At 42.4% G+C, this 27371-nt stretch overlaps 1 protein-coding gene across 16 annotated transcripts in view; it reads right to left on the bottom strand.

Moving 5' to 3' along the window:
* The window catches only part of ATXN1 (ataxin 1), a 290595-nt gene that overhangs the window by 202254 nt on the left and 60970 nt on the right, over positions 1-27371 (bottom strand). Inside the window, exon 1 of one of the 16 annotated variants that reach the window (XM_039521456.1) lies at positions 3222-3236. The exons of the other annotated variants lie outside the window; for them this stretch is intronic. The gene's annotated coding sequence lies outside the window, so the exon portion shown is untranslated. Of the gene's footprint in view, positions 1-3221; positions 3237-27371 lie in introns of those variants that run through there. 16 annotated transcript variants of the gene reach the window in all.

Here is a 27371-nt window from a genome sequence, read left to right as displayed (position 1 = left end):
ACACATAACAAAGATTGTAAGGCACTCAGATACTATGGTAATGGGAGCCAGCACCAAGCACAATGGCTAGGTGATAATAAATAAATATTATTACTAACAGCAACAATATACAACTAAGTAGGTAAGTGACAGACACTCTTAACACATGTTAAATAGCACCTTAATCAATAAAACAACCCACTGACGTCCAAAAGACCCCTTGTAGAGAGAGGTGCTACTCAAAATAAGTAACAGTATCAGAATCTGGTCCTTATAAAATACAAACTAGGAAACTCTTTGCTGGGTTGTACTTTTATCAGCACTACTGCCTTTTCCAGAGCTCTCTGAGCAAAGCCATCCGTGGAAGGCTGCATGGTTTCATAGTAGTCACAGAACTGTTTTATAGCTGCTTGAATCCAGAAGCTGGAAAAACACCAAATATCGCGAGAAAAAACCCAAATATCGCGAGATTTCTGATAAAACGGTGTGAGTTGGCAACACTGTTAAAGAGTCTTTCTGCTGGATTGCTTCATACTTGCATTTGTCTGAGAGTGTTGTCTGTGCTAAACTGACCAAGATAGTTTTCCATCCCCTGCAATTTGTACTTAATCATTTTAACATGTCTGACTACAATCAAAACCAACGAAAACCACAACAGTGGAAACAAAGAATCAAGAAAAGAAAGAAATTAAACCCCAGGATGCACTACACAGGAAGAGTTAGATCATGCCTCCCCCTGTGTGACTGCACGGGGGCTGGGAAGAGAGGGTACAGTGAACTGCTCCCCTGCACAAATGCTCTCACACTGACGCAGACAATCCATCTCCAAGTACTGGGGGGGAGAAAAAGGGTGGGAATGACTAGAACTGCCTGCACTACTTACTACTAGCTCCAGAGGTGATTCTGGACAGGGAATGGGCAGAGCCAGGCTCCACTCCCATGCTTATCAGGATGCAGTCAGGGCCAGACTAGGATAATCCAGAGCCCTAGAGATACCCCCATGCCATCCAAGGAGGGAGAAATGGTGATGGCCAGATTACTCCCCCAGACAGTGGTGGGAGTGGCAGCAGGGTGCCTTTTCCTCCACTCAAACAGTGGCAGGGCTCCTCACCACAAAGAGGGGATATGCTCTGCTCATGTACATAGTACTAGTTGGCTTCCTCTCTGGCATTAGTGTCTGCTGCTGGTCTTCCCTGCACTGGAGGCTGTCTGCAGACTCAGACATCTGCTGCACACGGATTCTAAACATCTCTGCAAATGAGAGGACCAGAAAAATACATTCTTTTTAAAAAGAGACCCTGAAAGCTACGGTGGTGACTTTATCACATGGCTTTTGCAGCTGTGGCCCTAAGGCACATGCCTGTTGTCTACAAGCCTTCATCCAGCCTTGGCTGGAGTGTTTGCTAATCATGTTAAAAGATGTAGCAAGCCCTGTGCCGCACCATGCTTCTCCTTGTGCCCAGGAGGAGGTGGGATTGTGTCTTTCAAAGACGTAATCTCTCCTGACACCACCACTCAGTTGGAGACCTCAGACGTGTAGGCGGCAGGAATAGGCCTTTGTTTTAGAATTTCTGCCTAGGTACTCCTTCGCCACAGTATCTAAGCATGTACAGCGGGGCAAAGGGGGAAATCAATACATTACAAACATGAGGTCCAGTCCAGGTAATACCATCATGATTGCTACCACTGAACTGTCCGGGAGGCCTATGCGCTGAGGGATTGCAAAACAAGGCCCACACTTCACTTGCTTTAAAAAACCTCTGAGTTCCGATATCAGAACCACTGCACTGCCACCTCCTAAATGATTATTGTCTACACCTCCTATCTGGACAAGCTGGTGCCGGAAATAAGGTTCTTTCATAAAGCTTCGATATGCACATGAAAAATGAAAAACACTATAAACAATTATAACTGTCTGAGGTAAGTACACAGTGTGAGAGAGGTAGCATACTTCACTGTAGCGAAATATGTAAAACCTGTGTATGATCTGCATACTTAAATGTAGGGCCTCTAGAAAAATTAAGAAATGCTGTGTCCCTTGAGATGGATTTTGAAGGGAGCAGAGCAGCTATCAGAGCACACAGCCTTGAGGTTCTTCTCTCTCTTACTCTCTGCCTTAAAAAAGAGCTAGCTCAGCATTTAAAGAGGAGATCTGTACCTTGAACTCCACCCCACCTGTAGGCTGGCTATGTTAGGCTGGATTTTCAGTAGCATGTGTTTGTTTATTGATAGGTAGTTGTCCACAGAGTGAACAATCTAGGTCACTTAGCTATGTTAAAATAGATTTCCCCTCATGCCATGGGAAACAGGTAATTTTAGCAGAAACTTTCTGCAGCATCCTTTGTTACAGGGAACACCAGAGATGACATCATTAACATTCTTCAGCTCTCCGGAATTGACCAGCCTCCGACCAGCAGCAGCACCAGAACTAGCAAGAGAAGATAATGCTTTTGGACTCCAACAAGGCCATTAGTTGCAGTCAGGGAAGCAACAAAAGCCCTAATGTGGAATAACAAGGACCTGGGCGCTAGAAGAATTGGTCAGATTTAAAAGGACTATTTAAGCCAACCCCCTTCCTTTAACGAGAAGGAGATAGGATACGGAAGTAGATGAAGTTCCCATGTCAGCTGCCATGCCACATATTACTGACAAGATTTATAATTGTTTCGTGTTTTGTTATTCCCCCGTCATCTGTATTTCCACTTCCTTTTCTTCAGCATGAATCACTACATAAGAACGTCAACAAATAATGGGATTGTAATCAACTCTGTGGATTGCTGACTGTCCAATCCAGGAAACAAGGTTTGTCACACTTGACAGACTGACTCTCACATGAACCCTACTGGGGTAATAGCACATTTTTTTAAAAGATGTGTAGTATAGCATTAAGTACATACAATATCGAGACAATATTTCCACAGCACCTCACTATAGTAGTGCCTCAGTTTCCACATCTGTGAAACGAGAATAATGATGCTGACCTCCAATATGAAGCAATTTGAGATCCACTGATGAAAAGGGCTATAAAAGAGCTAGATTTCATTATTATTAAAGTATAAATTATATTCCTTTTCTACCTCCAAACAACCACAGCCACAAAAGCTTGCTTAAAAACAGAACACACTAGTTGGGTAAAAAAATCCTTAACTAATATCTTATTATTGTTGACCTCAAATCAGCAAGAACTTGAGCACATACATAACTCCAAGCATGTGAGCATTGACTTCAATGTGGTTACTCACATGTTCAAAGTTAAGCACAAACTTAAGGGCTTTGCTAGACCAGGGCTGTTATTTGATAAGCTTCAAAAGTGTGTTTGGTATTGTACAAGTCCTAGAAGATGATATGGTCATTGGCCCTTCCAATGCAAGCTCTCTTTCAAACTTCTCAATACATCCGTTCTTCTCTGAGGCCTACTCACTCTAATCTCCTCACGGTAATATCTACAAAGAAAAAGGAAAAAAGCTAAGACAGAAAAATTATGAAATGCCTAAGATGTGGCTTTTACTAACTAAAGCAATTACATGATCTAAGGCCTGGTCTACACTACAGAGTTAGGTCAACATAAGGCAGCTTACACTGACCTAGCTACACTAAAATGTAGCTCTGACCAATGCAACTCGCACACTACAGTGACTTAATAATTCCACCTCCTAGGGCGTAGCTCTTAGGTCGATGCAGTGTCAGTGTAGACACTGCGTTGCATACAATCGACTGTTCCCCCTTTCAGAGGGCATCCCACAATGCCCCACACTGACAGTTCAATCAGTGCAAGCATTCCTGGTGAGGATGCACACTGCCAACACAAGGAGTGTAGCGTGGACGTGCAAAAGTGATTTAATTACTGAAGTGGCTGCATGTCTACATAACTTAAGTCAATATAATTTTGTAGTGTAGACTTGCCCTAATTGCTGTACACTCTTCTCCTTCCTTCCACTTATCCCAGAAGGTTTGCTACCTTCCCTGAGGGAAGGTCAGTATATTTTGTGTGGTAAGTGCTATGTACACTTACATCACTGTATTAGTAGCATGTCAATAATAAATAAAATGGTGATAAAAATAATAAACTCAGCCTTAAAATGGAGAGCACTACCCTGAAATCTAGTCAATTAAAAAAATAAATAAAAGGAGTTAAAAGTAGTTTCAGGTATTATGCCTGCCCCATATTTTGTGGTTTTACAACCACATTTCCCCGGCTTTAACAATGTTCTTCTCTCCCCTGTTGCGGTGTGAAAGATGCACAGAAACATCAAGGGAAACTGACTAACTAAATGATTATATAGGGGAAAACTGTGAAACTGACTATACACGAAGTGCTGTCAAAAGCCCAACCCTAACAATCTGGAAAACAAGAGATATCACTCTTCTCCCCCCTACCCTTCCATTTCAGTAACAGTAAATTTTAAGTGTAATTTACAAAGATAGCCAGCAGAATATTCGAGATAGAAGTATGATTGTTATATTAGCAGTCTAAGTCTGATTTTATGTCACTTGTCCTGGATATTTCTTTTCAATATGGATTTCAAATGCCCCTTCCAAATTTCCTTAAATAGAGCCCCAAAACACTGACATTTCTCCCCCATAATCCATGTAATGAGAGAATCTTTCCACCTACATAACCAACTATTCTTGCTGGAAACATTCATCCACCAAAAGGGGGAAGAGGTTTGTATGCTTTTTTACCAATGTATTTTCCCTAGCAGTAACAACAGCCTAATACAAAATGTTTTCTACCAAGTAGCTAAAAAGTAGCTGGAGACAAACTCCCAAATAGCCCTGAGGTAAGAGGTAAATCAAGCAGAGTTGATCATTCTCTCTGTTCCTCTGTAGTTTTCCCATTCCAGATTTGTCAGCCATATGGTGACACTAGATAAAATTCACCCCCATGCAGAAGCCAGTGCAACACCTGAATCCAATAGGAATACTTATGATAGCCTCACGCTACCTGCACAGGCCTTCTGCTGGCTCTCTCCACAGGGGTGAATTAGACCCAATGTTAACAAGGTCGGGTGCACAGAATTCACAATTTCATTACACCGGCAATTTCAAAGGGTCCCTTTTAATGAATGAAAAGGATGAAGGCAGTTGAGAGGCGTGGTATGCTATAAATATTCATCCCTTAGTTGCACACTCCATTTCAAACTAAAGTGAGCTTTTGTTTGTTTTATGACAAAAAGACACTTTTGTTTCTGGATAGTCAATCAATGAGATATGTTATTCTAATAGGGTGTATTTTTAAGACACAGCTTAGTGCCCTATTTCATTGTCTCATACCTCTTAGAATAATCTGAAAGACTAAATATTAGGATCCTGATTTTTTTATACCCAACCTCCATGAATGCATCTGTCATTTTGCATCCACTATCAACTGCATGCACAAAGTGGAGAGAATGACCCAGGCACCAGTGCTTTAGGTTGAGACTCAGGGGACCCAGGTTCAGTTCCCAGCTCTACCAACTTCCTGTGTGACCCTGGGCAAGATATTTAGTCTCTTTGTGCCTCAGTTTCCCATCAGTAAAATGGGAATAATAGCACTTACCTGTGTCACAGGGCTATGGTGAGGATTGAGAGGTGCTCAGATACCATGGTGGTAGGGCCCTATAAGTCACTACCTTGGATAGAAAATTATGGGAGTAGTAGAGGGAAGCTGGATTTTAAAAAGGCCACAAAAATAAAACTAGAAAATCATGCTGGAATTAAAAGAAAGGAAAACACATGCATCTAACATTTAAAAAGTTCAGTGTTTCAAAATGATAGTGCCAATTCTATAAGATTACTGAATATCAAATCTGAGCACAGTTTTACTCAGGCAGATTTAAATTGAGATTCACTTTCCTTCTGTTGGTTTGAGATATTGCATTCTGTATGTGATTACATTTGGTTTACGTGGATTGAAAATGTAATCTTTCCATTGACCCATTTCTTTAACATGTTCAACTTACTATTGTAATTTGTAATATTATTACATTTCAGCAAAAGAAAGTGGGACAACACTGTTCTTGCGTGAGACAGGAAAAGTGTATCTGTACATCTATGTAGTAAAGAATAGATTAGAATTTGGTGTAGTTGAAACAGGGCAAGTAGGTGTTTGGGGGTTTTTTTGGAGATGAGGTGAGGTAAGGGTTTTTCCCCTGGATGGGCTAAACAGGGTGTTTTTTCTTAATATGATTCATAACATGAGTTAGATAGGGGCAGCGTCAGGAATAGAGTAGGTTAATGGAAAATTCATGATGTTGATGCTTATTGTTATGAACTCCTTTCTGTGTTGTGGCTAATGAAATTTAAAAATAATAAAACCAGAATTTCTTTTTATGTCTATTATACATTTTTACATACACGCACATGCTCGTATTAACCTTTCACTGGAATGTACCTTAATCTGTACTGTATTTATTCAGAACACTTCCCACAAATTACAGAACATTTCTTATGCTACTGTCACCACTCCAACATAGCTTTAATTTCAAAGGCATCTGGTATAGGTTAAAAATTATGGTGTTCTTTTAAACATTCTGCATGGTACACTCCGTTTCTTTTCTATATCTATAGTCAGTGAATGGAATGCAGCAACACTCTGCCATTGTGACCGGTCTGCAGAAAACGAAAGTAACCTTAAACCAGCCACTTCATAGTCACTCACGGCCGTTTGAAGCAAAGCTAAGCAGTGCAACTATCTTTCATTAGTGCAAAAGAGACTGAAAAAGAAAACTCCCAGCTATTGCTTACTGACACATTACTAAATAAGGCTAATTATTATTTTCTCTCTCAAAAGGAATGAAATAATATTTTAAAAGATATACACACACGCATATTCCTCTACACACACACACATGTATGCCTACATGTGTAATTACTTTTATATTTTACACTATAATGGATTTTACACCATAATGCATACACACAAATGGCATATATATTTACATGCAATATAAACTGGAATAATTCATCCATTTATATATAATTTAAAGCCTTGAGCACAGATTAATAACTTCTAAAAGCGAGACAGGACCAGTATGATCATCTAGTCTGACCTACTGCATAACACAGGTCACAACATTTCACCAAGAAATTATCCTTCCCTGCTATGCAAGTAGATACTGTCAAGCACAATAATTTGCAGTAGAGCATATCTTTTAGATAGACATCCAATTTCAATGTAAAGACTTTAGCAGGTGGCAAATTTACCACTTTCCTGTGCCTATCTATAGTTAATGCTGTTTCTAATTAACATTTTTTAAAGAATGAAATAATTTTACATCAAACCATTTTCAGAAAGTGAGGAGTTTTCTTCCATCAATATGACCAAGTCTATTTAAGAGTTTGTGAGCGCATGACTGTTTCAGTGAGAGTGTACACATTAATATTACAAGAGTACATTAAATACATTTTTCCTCAGACATGACACTTTAGAAGCCACCCCCTTTTTATAATTCTGTCTATACATTTTATAAACTACTCTTAATACTCTCTATTTAAAATCGAGAGAATACATGGTGGCTGATCAGTTCCCATAATCATGAGATACAAATATGTTTGTTAGAGAATTCTCTGCATTCTTTCTGGGCCCTCAACAGTTACTCTTTCTCACACACATACACACACCATTCTCTCCATTTTATATCCCTTCAACCTCAAGACTCACTCACCATTTTTTTGGCTAGGAGAGCAGATGGGTCTCTTTTCAGAGCCAGTCAACATTGTGTGTAGGGCTGGGGCCTAAAAGAGCACTTACACACACAGGCTTTACTTTAAGGATGTGAGGGTGGGGCTACTGACATCAGTAAAGTTAAGCATGTACAAATGCAGGACTGTGGTCCACACTAGTCAGAGGAGTCACTGTTAACTCCTTGTCCAGAGGGGCTGAGCATGGTGTCTCCTCGGCTCTCTAATCTCCTGCTACTTCAAGGAGCAAGAAGCCAAAACAGGAAACTGAAACAGAAGGCCCAAACAATGCAAGTAGGCCACCACATTAGTGTGGCACACAACTTCACTTCTCTTACTAATACTTCCTGTTTCAGGTATTTGTAATATCTTTTTCCAAGACCATGCAGCAGCTGCCAATTACTACTAGAACTTGGTATGCAACAGCTCATGTATATGAAAATGTTCAGGGGCAACAATATACATAATTCAAACAGATTTGTGAGACTCTATCTGATTTCAGCTCATTAAAGAAGTCCCAAGCACCTCAGTCCTCTGCCTTAGCAGTTTGTCTTTGTCTTCTGGAAATATTTTACCGATTATACGGAGTTGTTTATGTATTTTGAAAATATAGATTATCCCATTAATCATTCATTATATGACAGTAAACTGAAGTTACTGCAATTATATAACTTCACATGCTCATACTATATACCTAAGGCAAGCAGAGTCAGCAGAGTATAAAATGAGGTTATCAAATAGTAACTGATTTAAAAAGTCAAAACTTGGACTGCAAAGCAATCCAAGCTACAAAGAACAAACCAAACACAGTGCTGTCACCAGAATCACTGAAGTTGCCTCAGTTAGGCCTAAGTTTGTATGTGAAAGCAAGGAGGCCTAGGAGGGAAATGGACACACAAGAAAGCAGAGCCTGATACACATTCTTCAGGATGTGTTAACATCACCTAATATTCATTTCCCACAATCTACACCAAAATGTCATTTAACCCAAATCTTATTTTAAAATCTACCATCATCCTTTCTCTTTCATTTTCTCCAAGTTGTCTTTGATCTTGCCCAGTTCAGAATGCAAATGGTAAAATTTAGATCTTTGTCCTGCCCACAGATAGAAGAGAATGTGTGCCCCATACACATGAGTGCAGGATCTGACTCTTAGACTGGAATGGCCTAACATAACTAGTCCCACAGTTGTCAGTTCTATTTCTGAATGACAACCAACCTGAGTTTGACTTGTGGAATCTCCCTTCAAGTCTCATCCCCCATCTGTTCTCATTTTAATTCCCTGCAACTCCAAATAAGTGCCACCACAATCCAAAAACTTACAGCAATGCCATTTTCTGTATGAAAGTGGCAATAACACTTGTAGCAAAACAGAAAAAAAATAAAAAAAATTCAGAAGTGTGCATGTGAGATTCATACTATTCAATGTTCAGGGAGAATTCACAGTTTAACATAACCATAATGACATAGTATGTCACACTAACTGACAGGAAACTGGTTGTTTTATTTAGGGAATTGTTTTATAAACTATCTCTATATGGATATAAATTGGCAGTCGGGAAGTTTAGGCTTGAAATTAGACGAAGGTTTCTAACCATCAGGGGAGTGAAATTCTGGAACAGCCTACCGAGGGAAACAGTGGGGGCGAAGGACCTCTCTGGCTTTAAGATTAAGCTTGATAAGTTTATGGAGGGAATGGTTTGATAGGATAACGTGATTTAGTCAATAGGTCAATAACGTGCCACCACTGGTAATTAGTACCGAGGGTCAATGTTGGGATATTGAAAGTCTTTTTCCTGAGTGTCTGGCTCGAGAGTCTTGCCTACATGCTCGGGGTTCAGCTGATCACCATATTTGGGGTCGGGAAGGAATTTTCCTCCAGGGTAGATTGGCAGTGGCCCTGGAGGTTTTTCGCCTTCCTCCGCAGCATGGGGCAGGGGTCGCTTGATGGAGGATTATCTGCTACTTGAAGTCTTTAAATCAGGATTTGGGGACTTCAACATCTGAGTCAAGGGAGAGAATTATTTCAGGAGTGGGTGGGTCAGCTTTTGTGGCCTGCATCTTGCGGGAGGTCAGACTAGATGATCATAATGGTCCCTTCTGATCTTAAGTTCTATGATTCTATGATATAAGGTGAAATCCACCCAAGGCTGCAACTTTTGCAAAAAGACAGCACAAAGCCTATCTAGCACTTAAACCCCATTTAAAACCAATTTTGTTGATTTAAAGGGTGTATAAGCCTGGGGCTGTGTGACAAAGTGAGAATTTTCTGAAATATTTTATGAAGACTATGTTTGCCTCGGTTTCCCTCTGAACTTTGCATTGTTTAAAAAAAAAAAAAGAGTTTAAGTCTCCTGCTAAAACAGTGAAGGAAGGATAAGTGTCATAGGGCTGGATGGATGGAATGAATACAGTCATTAAACAACCAGCTGAAACAAAGCCCAAATCAACAGAGCAACTAGCAAGGCAAAGAGATGCCCAACAACTGAACCATCAACATCTAAAGGTAGAAAACTGCAAGAAGACAGACAACGTGGAGGGGAAGAGTGAGTGAAAACAAGAGATGCCATCCATCACAGTTTGGCTGGCTCATCATGGCACTGGTTTGACCAGACTGGACTACTATGGCTTAACTTCTGCCTCTGTTTGCTAACCAAAGGACTTCCAGATTCTCTGTGCCAGGTGACTAATAAGTGCTTACTTTGTTTTTGAAAAGGCTACCTGTGTCGCTGCAAATATACACTGAGAGCATCATCCCCTGAAGGGCTACAGTACAAACTTCCCACAGGTGGGGCCGGAGTCGCGGCAGGGAGCCATGGAGCGCTGATGCCGAAGGCCCAGTCTCCTAGTTTTGGAGGCTGTGGAACTGTACAAGTCCTTAGGGGCCAGCACATTAAATGGGTCACTCCCAGGGAGACTGGGTACAGGCTGGGGCATAGACCAGACCCTGTGACATGCTAGTCCTCTGCGGTGAATTTCATCCAAGCACACCCCTTCACACAACATAAACCCCAATTTAGCCATCCACTGGAGATGACAAAGAGGGTAGCTGCACAGAAGGCTCCTCTGCACTGCCTGGTGACGAGGAGGGACCCATTATTGGTCCTGGATAGATCTGCATGGAGCAGGCAATTAATTTATGTGAATCCAATGGCTTAAAACTCCTGCACAGGGGCATGCTGAAACTATAGCCACCATTCCAGCTAATAGGCTGAAGCAGACTGGCTGCTGTGTCCATTCTTCTAATCCCACGCAGTTCCCTCTACAAACCCTGATTATTCTGGATTTGTGCAGGAAGAAGTGAATTCAACCTATGCTGCCTATATATTTGTGTGTGTGTTTTAATACAGTGGCTTCTGGATGCACTGTAATAGTGAAAGTATTATCAACTTTTGTACTATATTGTAACCATTTTCTGGGATTTGTAATTTGAGCATCAAATTTAGAGCCAGACAAAAACTTCTCTGGGTCTAGACGGTCCATAGACATTGAGGTTTGTTTTTAAATATAAAATAAATAATAATAATAAAAAAGTTTGTCATTTTAAAATCATATTGTATCCAACTGTCATTTGTTAAATTATACAGTACTAGTCAGAACTTCTGGTGACAATATAACCCACAAAATTGAAACTTGAGTGGTTTGTACATGTCACCAGAGCCTGGGATGAAAATGCAGCCTTAGAATGCGGGTGTATTTAATATTTTATAATACTTTTGTACCAGCATAAAAGCATTCACTTCACTTAAATTAGTTACTCTCTTTCTTAAGATATTGTATCCGTTTGATCTCCTACAAATATCTGTCTCTTTTCTTCAGATAAAATAATGCTGGGTACTTTTGAAGACAAACTTTTATTAGAGTATATTATTCAGAGTTCTTTTAAACATTTCAAGATACATTTTCAAATGTGGGCACAGTAGGTGCAACTACAAAAATATACCCCTTTACTCCCCACAAAACCCCACAGCAGCATGCTGAGGAACAAGGGCATCATTAAGGATTTTTCTGGGGTAACTGGTGCCTATCTGAGTATGAAAACATGGCATCACACTGTAAACCAAAATGGGCCAAATTCTCCTCTCAGGTCTGGTCTACACTATGATTTTAAGTCGAATTTAGCAGTGTTATCTCGATTTAAGTCTGGACCCGTCCACACGACGAAGCCCTTTTTTTTTCAACTTAAAGGGCTCTTTAAATCCATTTCTCTACTCCATCACCGACGAGGGGATTAGCGCTGAAATCGGCCTTGCCGAGTCGAATCTGGGGTAGTGCGGATGCAATTCGACAGTATTGGCCTCTGGGAGCTATCCCAGAGTGCTCCATTGTGACCGCTCCATTGGACAGCGCTCTCAATTCAGATGCACTGGCCAGGTAGACAGAAAAAGGTCCGTGAACTTTTGAATCTCATTTCCTGTTTGGCCAGTGTGGCAAGGTGCAGGTGAGTGCAGATCTCTTCAGCACAAGTGACCATGATGAAGTCCCAGGATCGCAAAAGAGCTTCAGCATGGACCGAACGGGAGGTACGGGATCTGCTCGCCATATGGGGAGACGAATCCGTGCTAGCTCAACTCCGTTCCAGTAAACAAAATGCCAAAATATTTGAAAAAGTCTCAAAGGGCTTGAAGGACAGAGGCCATAACAGGGACACACAGTAGTGCCACGTGAAAATTAAGGAGCTAAGGCAAGCCTACCAAAAAAACCAGAGAGGTAAACAGCCGCTCCGGATCAGAGCCCCGAACATGCCGCTTCTATGATGAGCTGCATACCATGCTAGGGGGTGCAGCCACCAGTACCCCAACCCTGTGCTTTGACTCCATCAATGGAGAATCACGCAACAGGGAAGCAGGTTTTGGGGATGAGGAAGATGATGATGAAGAGATTGAAGATAGCTCACAGCAAGGAAGCGGAGAAATTGGTTTCCCCAACAGCCAGGATGTGTTTTTCAACCTGGACCTGGAGCCAGTAACCACTGAACCCACCCAAGGCGGGCTCCCGGACACTGAAGGCGGAGAAGGGACCTCTGGTGAGCGTACCTTTGTAAATATTAGACATGGTTTAAAAGCAAGTGTGTTTAATGATTAATTTGCCCTGGCGTTCGCGGCCAGTACAGCTACTGGAAAAGTCTGTTAACGTGTATGGGGATGGAGCGGAAATCCTCCAGGGACATCTCTATAAAGCTCTCCTGGATGTACTCGCAAAGCCTTTGCAAAAGGTTTCTGGGGAGGACGGCCTTATTCCATCCGCCATGGTAGGACACTTTTCCACGCCAGGCCAGTAGCACGTAGTCAGGAATCATTAAAGAACAAAGCATGGAAGTGTATGGTGCCAGTTTTTGCTGGCATTCAAACAACATCTGTTCTTTATCTCGCTGTGTTATCCTCAGGAGAGTAATATCATTCATGGTCACCTGTTTGAAATAGGGTGCTTTTATTAAGGGGACATTCAGAGGTGCCCGTTCCTGCTCGGCTATTTGGCTATGGCTTAACAGAAATGTTCCCCTCTGTTAGCCACGCAGTGGGGGGAGGGATGAAGCATGAGTGATCTCTCACATCAAACCAGCAGGCCCTCAATACAAGAGGCAAAATGCGACCTTGTAACAAAAGCACGTGCTATGTAATGTGAACAGCAAGGTTTAACGTGAAAGAGTGTACCCATTATTCTATAAAATGTGTCTTTTTAACTACCACTCTCCCTTTTCCTCCACCAGCTACAAATGTTTCTCCTTCACAAAGGCTAGTGAAGATTAGAAAGGGAAAAAAACGCACTCAGGATGAAATGTTCTCTGAGCTCCTGCTGTCCTCCCACACTGACAGAGGACAGCAGAATGTGTGGAGGCAGACGATGTCAGAGTGCAGGAAAGCACAACAGGAACACGAGGAGAGGTGGCAGGCTGAAGATGATAGGTGGCGTCAGCTTGCTGACAGAAGGCAAGAGTCAATGCTCAGGATGCTGGAAGATCAAACTCATATGCTCCAGCATACGGTTGAGCTGCAGGAAAGGCAGCAGGAGCAAAGACCGCCACTACAGCTCGTGTAACCAACAGCCCTCCTCCCCAAGTTCCATTGCCTCCTCACCCAGACGCCCAAGAATGCGGTGGGGGGGCCTCCGACGACCCAGCCACTCCACCCCAGGGAATTTCTCAAGCAACAGAAGGTTGGCATTCAATAAGTTTTAAAGTTTTTAAGTGCAGTGTGGCCTTGTCCTTCTCTCCTCCCCAACCCCACCCGGTGTTTCCCTCCTCCCCCCACCTCTCCCGGGATACCTTGGCAGTTGTCCCCCTATTTGTGTGATGAATTAATAAAGAATGCATGAATGTGAAGCAACAATTACTTTATTGCCTCTGCAAGTGGTGATCGAAGGGGGGAGTGGAGGGTGGATAGCTTACAGGGAAGTAGAATGAACCAAGGGCGGGAGGGAGGGGTTCATCAAGGAGAAACAAACAGAACGTTCACACCGTAGCCTGGCCAGTCATGAAACTGGTTTTCAGAACTTCTCTGATACGCACCACACCCTCCTGTACTCTTCTAACCGCCCTGGTGTCTGGCTGTGCGTAATCAGCAGCCAGGCGATTTGCCTCAACCTCCCACTCTGCCATAAATGTCTCCCCCTTATTCTCACTGATATTGTGGAGCGCACAGCAAGCAGTAATAACAATGGGAATATTGGTTTAGCTGAGGTCTATACGAGTCAGTAAACTGCACCAGCGTGATTTTAAATGTCCAAATGCACATTCTTCCACCATTCTGCACTTGCTCAGCCTATAGTTGAACAGCTCCTGACTACTGTCCAGGGTGCCTGTGTATGGCTTCATGAGCCATGGCATTAAGGGGTAGGCTGGGTCCCCAAGGATAACTATAGGCATTTCAACATCCACAATGGTTATTTTCGGGTCTGGGAAGAAAGTCCCTTCCTGCAACTTTTGAAACAGACCAGAGTTCCTGAAGACACAAGCGTCATGTACCTTTTCCAGCCATCCCATGTTGATGTTGGTGAAATGTCCCTTGTGATCCACCAGTGCTTGCAGCACCATTGAAAAGTACCCCTTGCGGTTTATGTACTCGCTGGCTTGGTGCTCCGGTGCCAAGATAGGGATATGGGTTCTGTCTATCGCCCCACCACAGTTAGGGAATCCCATTGCAGCAAAGCCATCCACTATGACCTGCACACTTCCCAGAGTCACTACCCTTGATATCAGCAGCTCTTTGATTCCACTGGCTACTTGGATCACAGCAGCCCCCACAGTAGATTTGCCCACTCCAAATTGATTCCCGACTGACCGGTAGCTGTCTGGCGTTGCAAGCTTCCACAGGGCTATTGCCACTCACTTCTCAACTGTGAGGGCTGCTCTCATCTTGGTATTCTGGCGCTTCAGGGCAGGGGAAAGCAAGTCACAAAGTTCCATGAAAGTGCCCTTACGCATGCGAAAGTTTCGCAGCCACTGGGAATTGTCCCAGACCTGCAACACTATGCGGTCCCACCAGTCTGTGCTTGTTTCCCAGGCCCAGAATTGGCATTTCACAGCATGAACCTGCCCTATTAACACCATGATGTGCACACTGCCGGGGCCCATACTTTGTGAGATGTCTGTGTCCATGTCTATGTCCTCATCACTCTCGTCACTGCGCTACCATCGCCTCCTCTCCAGGTTTTGCTTTGGCAGGTTCTGGTTCTGCATATACTCCAGGATAATGCGCCTGGTGTTTACAGTGCTCATAATCGCCGCGGTGATCTGGGCGGGCTCCATGATCCCAGTGATATGGCGTCTGGGCTGAAAAAAGGCGCGAAACGATTGTCTGCTCTGACGGAGGGAGGGGCGACTGACCACATGGCTTACAGGGAATTAAAGTCTACAAAGAGGGCGGCTTTGCATCAAGGAGAAACACAAACAACTGTCACACTGAATGGCCCCCTCAAGGATTGAACTCAAAACCCTGGGTTTAGCAGGCTGTTGATTTCACGGAGGGAGGGAGTGAAGGAAGGAGGAAGCAAATGAATACAAAACAAATCGGGTCTATTTCTTGTTTTGATCCACTCCATCTATCTTTTACATCTTTAGGGTGGCAGCAGACGGTGCAGTTCGACTGCTAGCCATCGTCATCTTCTGGGTGCTCAGCAGAAGATGGGAATGACCTGGCTGAGTCACTCCCATGTCTGCCCAGACACCCCTGACTGACCTCACCGAGGTCGGTTAAAAGCGCACCTAGGAATACGACGACGACGGCTACCAGTTGTAATGCACCATCTGCTGCCAAAAGGCAATGATCTGCTGCTGCGTAGCAATGCAGTCCCACATCTGCCAGCACCCAGGAGACTTACGGTGACGGTCAGCTGTGCGGGCTCTGTGCTTGCCGTGGTATAGCATCTGCACAGGTAACCCAGGAAAAAAGGCACGAAACGATTGTCTGCCATTGCTTTCACGGAGGGGGGGAAGAGGGAAGGGGGCCCTGACGACATGTACCCAGAATCACCCACGACACTGTTTTTGCCCCATCGGGCATTGGGATCTCAACCCAGAATTCCAATGGGCAGCAGAGATTGCGGGAACTGTGGGATAACTACCCACAGTGCAACGCTCCGGAAGTCGACACTAGCCGACTTAATGCACTTAGAGCATTTTTTGTGGGGACACACACACAATCTACTGTATAAAAACGATTTCTGAAAAAACGACTTCTATAAATTCGACCTAATTTCGTAGTGTAGACATACCCTCAGTTAGAGTGAGGACTCCCCCAATGGTTGCATTGGTATCACAGGAGAGAAAACTTGGCTCAAGGCTATAAATGACTGCAGTTGGTGAGGTTATATCTAGTCCTAATGTATTCAGGAAGGACAAATCACCAACTTCTCTAATGTCAGAAAAGGTCACAAAACTGAAATGTCACCAAAACATAGAATATCAAAACTGCCATTGGAGAAAAAACTGAAAGAACAAATTAATTTTATAAAAAGGCTTTCAGCCATTTTTCATAGGCACAAACTGTCCCAAAGCAGGCATTCCCCCAAGCAAGCCACACATACACAGGATTTTAGTGAAGGTTGAAGACAAGCCTTCAAATGGGCTCCATGAGCAGCCCCAAATTTGAGCCCAGATTCAGCAGAGCACTTAGAAATGTATTCAGCTTTAAGCATGTGCTTAAGCCCCATTGACCTCTCTTGGGCTTGAGCACATAAATGCTCTGCTGAATCAAGGTCCATAAAAAGACAATGCAACTCCATTTGTTAATTTGGTTACTCTTTTAGATTAATGAACTGTTTTGAGAAAGATGGAGGGCCTTTACATAAGGGAATGCATGCAGTTAGAACATGAAAGTTTTAAAGGTTTGCAGAGTCACCACCATTTGGAGCTATAGAAGAAACCCTGAAGTGACTCCATGGCTTTTCATCACCTCCAGTAGATTTGAAGAAGCGCAAAAGCCTTTTTGGCAACTTCACTGAGCTGCAAACTGCTCTAGAAGTTCTGTAACATTTCAGCACTTCCTGGGGATTTTAGCAGTGGGCCGGCCTTGCAGCACAAACAGAGATTAATAATTTTCTAATGTATAGTAATAAATAATGTATTCCCCAAAAGTCCATAAATTAAAGCTATAATTTCATCTTGGTTCTGTGATGACACCAGAAACCTTGGATGGAATTTTAGCCTTGTAAACAGCTGGGATACAAATTATTCCTTAAATTATGTTTGGAGAGTTGAAAATGAACTCAGAAGTTCTAAAGGAATTGCTAGCAAGTAATAACATGTAATTACAAGTAGAAAACAAAATTATTAGACAGATATTATTGCCGTGTAAAATTTGTTATTGGAAGCAGCATCTCCCATTCCTGAAAAGCCCACTGAATGTATTGATAGCAAACCAAAAAAGGCTAACAAAAACTTAACAGTTCATACAGTACCAGCCCCCAAACAGTGACGCTGCCCATGATGATAAATAAGAAAGTGAAGTCACAGTAGTGTCATAAAGCCGAAAGCATATGCCAACTGAAACTACACCAGTAGTTTACACACAAGTCAAAAGTGTACCCAAAAGGTACACAACAATTATCAGGAAAACAGCAAGCATAAGATATCAAAAGAAAGTCATAAAACCCTGCAACTTTGTATTCCTATCTGACAAGAAATCTGCCAAACAAACCAAAGTGCACATGACAAGAAGTTGATTTTTTTTGAACAAATATCAGAGTTACAGAAAAAACACACTTCAAACAATGCAAAAGTTCTCAAGAAAAAAAAAATGCTCCTTGTAAAAACTCCCACTGCAAATCATTCAAGAAAACAAGAAATCATGGGGAAAACAGGATAATTTTGATGACTGTACTGACAATGGAAACACCCATGTTAATTAATTAATATTTGTACAGCAATATTAAGATAGAGAGACACAATATTATAATCTAAAGTATTAAACTGTATTTACTATGGGTGAGATCCTCAACCCCACTCTAGCCCTTTTTTCACCATGTAAAAAGACCAGAGCAGTGAAAAGGGGAACTAAACGCACCTGGAAGTATATTTCCCTGGAATGGGCACTGCAGAAGACAGCCAGCTTCCAGGGTCCCCCTCAACAGCAGTGGCATAGGGGGTATGCCAGCGGCAGGGCTAGTGGAGGGGTGTCAAGGATGGGACCACAGCCCTGCAGAGAATTGGGACAGTACTGTAACCCATATGGCAGCCATTGGAGAGGGCTATAAATTAGACCAGCCCCTTAGAGCCAGGGCCTGTCCAGCTCCTGGAGCAGCTCAGGAGAAGGAGGGTACAAAGCTAGCCTGTAAGCTTTGTGCCATGCCTGTTAGAAGGTGCAGCACAACATCTCATGTATGAGCCCATGGATCCGAACAACTTACACAAACTGACAAAGCACACGACAAAGACCCTCTTGTGGTCTAGCATAAACAGTGTTGCCAATTCGCAGGATTTTATCACACCAATGACAATATTTGGTCCTTTTCTTAAAGCCCCAGCTTCTGGATTCAAACAATTATGTGTGAATCTCAGTTTTATTTTTTTTAAAATTAAGTTCCTAGTCCTTCTGCTTACAGAGAAAAGCTTGAAAATATGACCCCTAAAGGCTATGACCACAAAAAGACAAATAGAAAGACCCAGGAAGTTATCTTTTAAAAAAACAACACCATAATTTTAAAGCCCATTATGATGTGCAGGGGACCTGACTCACCATTTCTGAGCGTTCGGGCAATAACAGGTTTCCTTCCTCCTCCCCTACAAGCTATGACCCATCCCACCTCCTTCCCCTTCCACTTCCTTATTTTATGGTATATAATGTTTGAACATGGGTGCCTAAATTTGGGTTCTTAAATCCATATTTAAGCACTTAAATAAAAATGGCTGCATTTTCAAGGTGCTGAGTACCTGCAGGTCCTTTTTCCCTTTTTTTTTTAATTAATTGTTTAGGTGCTCAGTACTTTTTACAGTTAGAACAATTCTAGTTAAGTGCCTAAATATGGTTTTAAGAGCTTAACCTCAATCACCCATTTTTAAACATCTTGGCTTTTATGCTTGCTCATATATAAGAAAAAGGCAGCACACAGCCAAGAGAAAATGCAATTAGGATAAAAAAAAACAAAAACACCACAATCAAAGCCTAACACTTCATGCCTTGATATCTACACCAGAAGCACATCATCACCTCTAAATAGCAACCCTGAACCTACTAAAGAAACTTACATAAGACATGACTCAAGAACCAAACCAATGAATGTCAAACATTCAGAGATACTGTACCCTTTGCTCTCAGTAGTAAAGGAACAGAAAGTGAACATCTACAACAGAGATCCCTGAAATGGAGAAAAATACTGATGAAGTCGTCTTGGGAGAATCAAAACCATGCAGAAGAGCTAAGCTACGGACTTCCTAAGCACATACTACTGGAAAATCCTAATCCAAATGCAGTCTCAAGGTCTCTCATCTCTCAAAAAACGGATGTGTGCTCCAGGAATAAGGGTGACATCAACATGCAGTTTCATTTGTCTTTATTACTGAGTAATATTGCCATGAATCTTAGGGTAGGAGGTAGCTTGCTAGATGTCCTGACTGGTAGGCTACATCACCCATGGCAAACACCTACCAGGAGATGATGGTTCAAAGACAGGGAATAAAAACTGGCCTTGTAACAGAGAGTGGCGGGAATTTAGAACCCTTTCTAGTCTGATTAGAATGAACATGTCCATGTTGATGGTCTGGGCCCAGCAGTGAGGAAGGAAAGAAATCCACACAGAAAATCAAAAGACAAAAATTAAAATAGTGCTGAAAGTAAGAGGGGAAAATAACTTGTGTAAGGGTTAATGCTATTTTATTCTATTCAGATTCTTACACCACACCCATCACCAGGACATCTGTGATTGGTACAAATAGAAGGGTTCCTAGTACATTTTCCTCTTGATATACAGGCAGCACTTGCACTTTAATTAATATAGTCAAGAAGGAACCACACTACCTAGTGTTCTAGAAACTAATCCAAGGCAATATTCGTACCACACATATAACATCTATTTTCAATGAATTCACAGATTCTGTCCAAAATAACTGTTATGCAATACATGAATTGCATGTGTCATAACAATGAAATACTAAATGTAACAAAAGAACAATTTAGAATGGTTTTCTAGAAACTTGCTGGTCACAGTACAATACTTGTACTTTAAAAAGGCGTCTTATAAAACAGAAGTATGTATTCTAGCCTGTTAATTGGTTTTCCTTCCTTGCTCATTAGCACAACAACTAACATAAAAGACTCTGGATTCTTTCCGTTTGAGTCAGGCCTCCTAAGTAAAATACTAGCAACAAAGTAATTTTCAAAGTGTGGGTAAACCAGGTAAGGAAGCAGATTTTCAGGTGGACTGTGCCATTACAGAAGGAACAAGAGGAGTGATTCCACAGCTGTCTCCATGTTTCTGTAAATAAGCAGGTTCCTAAAAAAGAGTGATTGCAATTGGTCAAGATGAGCTCTATGGTGAGGAATCCTGTAGTGGTATCATATCCAGGGATGTGAACTTTGGTCACCAACTTAAATCTACATATGGCAAGCTACCACCTGCTTCAAACCATAGGTTGAAAGTGTTGTGAGCAATAAGTAATAAAATGTGGGCTGTATCATGTGGCAGGATATAGCCAGATTCATTCTAATGCCACAAACCAAAAAATATGAAGGTGGGGGCCTGGGAGGAGGAGAGGGGAGGGAAAGAAGAGCATGTTTATGTGTCTGTTTCTCTTTAAATGTTTTCATCACTGAACATCCAACCTATTTTAAAAAAAATACACATTTTCAAACCTGAGTTATCAGAGAGAAAAAAGAAATTTTTTATTAGCATCAGTGGATTGTTTAAATAAATGAATTAAAAATCTCGAGACATTGCCTACGTTGACCTTTACAACCACCAAAAAATGGATGGTGGTCTATGCGCCACTGGAAAACATTTCCAGTCATTGCTAGTACTCTGTACTGCCATGTGGGAATCCCAACCTTCATTTCCAGAACTATATTGCTTATATCTTTGGAGGAAGGGAGGGTGTGCTGCAACATTCCTTAATTAGTGTCATGTTTCAGAACTGTCTTATGTTTGCCTGTCACCCGAAGATCTTGAAAATTGAATACAAATGATGCACAAGTATTAAAAAAATACTCAAAGCCTGACAGGGGTCCCCCAAAACAATGGCCACCTAGCAATGTTCTGAGTAAAAACAAAAATGTAAAGTTAATATGAGGGACAAAACTGTACACATTATGTAATTTAAAGTTACATTTGTCAAAGATGGCTGCCATTATATTGGCTGAGATGATCACATAATCCTCCTATGAGCTAAAATATAACAGTCTAGGTATGGGAAATTGCAGCTTTGGGAATTATATTCCACTGTTTTCTCACCCTACAATTATTTTAATGATAAACTTCAATTTCACTCAAACCTTATTATTGATAATGATCCACTCAAACTTATACTGATAGTTAGATTGATATTGCATGCATACACAAGGCTTAAAAATGTCAGCTTGCCAGTGGTGAGTGTAAAGATTGCCCTGGTGAGCATAGAAGCCTAAGACAAAGACAGAATTGAATCTTTCATTTAAAAATATTAATTTTCTAGCCCTTATGGTTGCAAAGAACCTTTGAAATATGAACTGTGCATATGAATGTAAACTGAGGCAATGCCATCCAGAGCCTGCAGATAGCAAGCACCAGTCTCTATGCTGTTCCTCATTGCTGTGGCAAAAAGCAGAAGAGTGAAATTAACGAGACTCTGGTCAGGTTCACTGTTGTTATTTAGAAGGCTGCACAACAGTGAAACTGGAAAATCTGATCAGTTTCACAGTGCTGTTGCCTAGGAAATACATGAGCAGCAGTAGCAGGTGGCATTGGAGTTATTCTTGGAGGAAAAGAATCCCCAAAGCAGAGTAACCTCTGCCCTCCCTCCTCCTTCCAACACCTACTAACTAGAGGCTGATCCAAATATGAAGCCCCAAAGCAGGGTCACAGGACAGCATGATAAAAAAGTCTTCAGAGCTGGTCCACTTCCCAGAAGCTGGACTTATCAAGACGCTGAACCTCTTGGTGTGCCGCTGTTGCTTTTCACACTTCTGGCTAGTATGTACTGCAATTTTTTTCTAGCCAAGTATGCTTACACATGCAGACACACAAACATTCTTATGTACATATGTATGACGTTAGAGACACTCCCTCCCAATGTAGAGACATTGCCAAACTAGAATCTTAAGAGAAATGTTTTTGGGAAGATAACACATATTAACCTTTACATATTAGAAAGTCAGGAGGCAGAAGCTAAGTGTTCCAGTCATAACAATAGTGGTAAACAGATTATGAAATTAAAGGTTTTACAAAGACACCAGGGTTTTCCTCCAAACACTTTTGGTAAAGGACCACACTCTCTTTAAGGACAACCCTGAGCAGTACCCAGAGAAAGGCAGATGTTACCGTAATTAAATGTCTCATCGAAAACATATCACCTCAAACTGTGTTGCATTTGCCCCCATGTATTGCAAACCTAGTCTGGGATTCTCTGCCAGCAATCTGGAGAGTCCATGCTTTCTGGCTCTCAAAGCTAAATTTAGAATAGGTTTTTTGTAGTCAGAAGCTGCTGACACTACAGAGATGAAATACACCAAATTACAAAAAGATCAGCCCTTTAGTGGCAAAAGATAATTGTTCATTCTGGCGAAATACATTTGAGCTATCCAAATACCTGAAATGATCAATTTTGGTTTTAAGACGTAGGATGCTCTGCCATGAATTGCTTCAACTTTATTCATGCTAATATTTAATTAAATGAGATGTATGATAGTGTTAAGAAACCTCAAAAACTAGTGTGGAAAAAGAGAAATGAAAGATGTAATGCTATGAGTAAAACACTGTGATTTTCCTTGGAATAAGAGACACATTATTGGGCATGTTAGGATTTGCTTCTCAATTTAAAATAAAGTTATAGGCATTTTCAGGCACTTCTATCCTCATTCTTGATGTTGTTCTGTAAACGAAACAACAAACAACAACTTGTCCTCAATCAAATACTTCTGCTGCATTTGGAAACTTTACAGCTCAAGTTGGAGCAGGTGACATTTGTGATATCAGCCAATAAGCAGGATTTTGCTGCTGCGGTTCAAATTTATCGTCTAGCTTGTTTAAACCAAAAAACTAAAAAAAGTTGATTCCCGGGTAAGAACTGAGAGCCAGAACCAACTCATGGGAGGGGAAGGAGCCTCCCTACCTTGTACATCCAGGCAGAGGCCAGGGCCATACACAATACAGTAGAACCTCAGAGTTCCGAACACCTTGGGAATGGAGGTTGTTTATAACTATGAAATGTTCGTAACTCTGAACAAAACATTATGGCTGTTCTTTCAAAAGTTTACAACTTAATACAGCTTTGAAACTTTACTATGCTGAAGAAAAATGCTGCTTTCCCTTTTTTTGTAGTAGTAGTAGTAGTAGTAAACATTTAATACAGTACTGTACTGTTTGTTTGGTTTTGTCTCTGCTGCTGCCTGATTGTGTACTTCCGGTTCCAAATGAGATATGTGGCTGACCGGTCAGTTTGTAACTCTGGGGTTTGTAACTCTGAGGTTTTATTGTAAACACAAAGGGCCAGATCACAGTAAGGCCCTTTTGTGCTGCTCTGGTAGTGTTGAGGGGCCATAATGCTGCCCTAAGTGAGAAACTGGTGATTCTTCCAGTGTGGGGGATTCTTTGGCTGGTGTAGAAAGACCTCAGCCAGTTCTACACCACCCACTGATGGCCCCGGCACAAAAGGCATACCAGCGGCAGGAGGGTGCATGGGCAAACCCACTATGTTCCTTTGATCTCCAGCCAGTGAAAGGGCCCCTATGGGCAGCTGTGAATTGGCATGACTTAGGGCAGCCGTGAAGCTGATCTGCTGCAGTCTGAACTGGCCATCCCCAGGATCGAGGCAGCGGTGTGAAACCACCTTTTGTCCCACTCCCTAAGGGGCACCAGGCACTGCGACTGAGGATACAGCCCAGGCACCATACAGAGATAGTGTCTCCAGCAGCTAAAACAAACCCAAAGGAGATGAGGAGGGCCTCAGCTCTGACCCTCCCCAGACCAGAACGCATGCTGCATCCTCCTATGAGACATAGCGGTGGCATACTGGCACCCTCCTCTGGCACTCAAGAGGCACAGGAGTGACTCTGCACAGCTGCCAACACAGGCCTGAGCCTAAAAAGCACAACAGATGCCTGACTAAAATTCGGTTGTTGACATGTGGAGTTCAGAGAAGAGTCAGACTAAAATTTACTGGGATCTACACACTATGGAATGAGGACTTTTTATTTTTTATTTATTTTGATCTTCTGTCATATCAAGAAAAAACATCCCCATTCATCTTCCTCCATCATTAAGCACATTAGACTATTAAACACATGCACTGTTTACACAGCATTCTCTCTACCCAAAACCCATCCCAATTATCTTCAGATACAAGACTGGCCCACAATCCTGTGCCTGAATACTAAGCCAAATGAGTCCTCAAAGACAACACAGTACAACTACAACTTTTTGGGATGAGGGAGGAAGAGGGAAATGAGAGAGGGACTTTTATAATGAAACAAAACCAAAACCAAAAAAAAAAAAGATACACTTGATCCTACCATGAGCTGGGCTCAGACGTTTCCCCTGTGGGGGGGAAAATGATCCTTACTGCTTGATAGTTTTTGTAATGTTTTCTTTTTCCTGTGCAACTTTGCTTCCTGAAGAATGCTTATATAAAAGACGTGACATTTGGGAACTGAGCTACACTGCTTTGTGAAAAATTTCTGGCAAGGACCCTGTGTGCTGTCTACATTTACTACATTTATTTATTTATTTAAGCAGAAGTCAAAAGGAATAGCCCATCAGATTAATCTACCATGCTGCCCTGGTACAAGATCTGCTTTAAAAAAAAAAAGGGGGGGCTGGGCAATGATTCTTTTGGGAAGTCTCAATTTGTTATGGGTTGTTTCCAACCTCAAACTGCAGCTGCTTTAGCCTGATGCATCTTGAATCTCAAAGCACGTCACAAACATTAATGAATTAAGTTTCAATTCTGCTCTAGAGGAATGTATTACTACACACCTATATTATGTATGTGGAAACTGAGTCAGAGAGAGATCCAGGGCTGGATTATGTCTTGACTTACACCATAGCCAGGAGGTCTCCCTTCTCATTGCACAGGGAGCAGCCACATTCCCTGTCTTTGAACTCCCTGCATGCAAGGACTTTGGGTGTCCAGCTCCAGCAGCTGTGTTAGACAACCCAAAGGGGACATGGAGTCAGGCCATATCCCTATCCCTGCAAACAGGGGAGTTAGTACATGCTGCATCCTTTCAACACCTCTGCCACCCATGCAGATCCCCCTCCTCACTCATCCTTCCTACCACAAACTGTGGCTCAACAGATAAAATGCAAACTCTGTGTTATTTGCCCATGATCACATGACAAGTCACTGGCAGCATGAGGAACAGAACCTAGAGGAGAAATGTTGGCTCCACTGAAGTCAATGGCAAAACTTCAATTGACTTCAATGAACTAGGATTTTCTTTAGAAGTCTTGACACCCAGTCCTCTGCTCTAGCCTCTAGTACACACTCTCTCTACAAAAGCTGGTGGTAAAACCTATACATTTGGGCTTTACAATAATGTATTTTTTTTTACATTGAACAGAAAACTAGGCATTTGTCAGATGCAACAGAATATTTCATCTACAAACAATTATTAATCACGTTTATTACGGTAGTGTCTAGGGACCAACTGAGATCAGGGCTCCCTGACTCTCTCTGCTTCAGAAATGTTTTAAACAAGTTGGACAAAAAATGCACCCAATTTTCAAAGTACAGAAAAAAATTACAACTGAAATTGTTCATTCTATAAATGTGTTAACTAGCCAAAAATGCATCTCTGCATTCAAGTCAGAGGTTCATAACAATTCCCAAGTGATGGCATTGATTCGATCTCAACAGATGAGCAATGGCCACAAGGCCTCAAACCTGTGTGGAAGTTGCAGAAATGTCCTCCACTAGAAGAATACAGGAAAAACACCAGAAAAGTCTTACAACATCTGGCTTTTGTCCTTTTTTCTTTCCTGTTTTAACAATTTTTCCTTCAGAAATGGATTTCTGATCTTCTTTTCCAAGACAGTTTCACCGTATGTAGTTTTCCAATAATATCCTGCAGTCCACATTCAGACAATCTGACGTTAGTCAGTCCATCGACTTTCGTGAGAGTTGTATCCGGCTAAAGACTGGAGGGCTACTTATCAATTGTACCCAAGATACTGAGACAGGAAACTCAGTAATCTGTTTAACTGATTGTAGCGGGGTGCTTACCCCGCTCCTGCCCTGTAGGACTTAAAACAGCCCAGGAGAGGGCTGTTGCTGGGGCGCAGGCTCAGTTGTGGCTATGCCCCAATCAGGCTCAGCTGGCCCCTATAAGGGGCTGTGAGCCAGAAACCCAGGCAGTCCCTCTCTGCATTCAGAGAGAGAAGGGTCTGGCTGCAGGGCGTTTAACCAGGTATCTGGAGTGCAGCAGGGCTGGGGAAAGGCCAAGGGAGCCAGGGAGCTCTGGCCTAGGAAAGCCCCAGGCTGCGGGCCTAGTAAGGCCTATTAGGTGCTGGGTTGCAGGGGCAGCCCACGGGTAGCCAGAGGCAGCAGGTCCAAACCCCTTTGCCTGTGATGAGTGGCTTATACTGCAGTCGGCCCCAGTGAATGGGGCTAGATGGAGACTGGGCAGTAGCCAAGACTGAGGCAAAGTGGGGATAGTGGTTGGGGGTTCCCCTGGGAGGGGGAGACTCAGACTGAGGGGTGTATGGCCAGAGGGCAGCACCCCAGATAATGGGGCATCGGGTCTGGGAAGGACATGGGGGCCAACAACAGGTGGGACACCTGGCCTGCAGAGGGCGCTCTGATGACTGGTGAGCTAATTCCTGAGACAACCAGCAGGAGGTGCCACAGTGCTGAGTCCTGCATGTTTATACTGATACAATACACTTTTTCCATCATCTGTCCACCTCTCCCTCAAAAAAAGGTTGGGAAGTCCAGGACTCAAGCTGGACTAAGGGCCCAATCCTGGTCTCACTGAAGTGAATGGCACAACGCCCAAATCAGGAGAGGACCAAGCCCTACATGAGGGCATTCAATTCTACATTTTAACCTGAAATCAGCACTTCCGTGCTAATTTGAAAATCCATATGTAGACTAGGTACCTTGATTT

This window comes from Mauremys reevesii, linkage group 2, assembly GCF_016161935.1.
Source record: "Mauremys reevesii isolate NIE-2019 linkage group 2, ASM1616193v1, whole genome shotgun sequence".
In the NCBI taxonomy this organism is placed as follows: Eukaryota; Metazoa; Chordata; order Testudines; family Geoemydidae; genus Mauremys; species Mauremys reevesii.
Note: the sequence above shows the minus strand (reverse complement) of the source record. Positions and strands in the feature narration are given on the sequence as shown.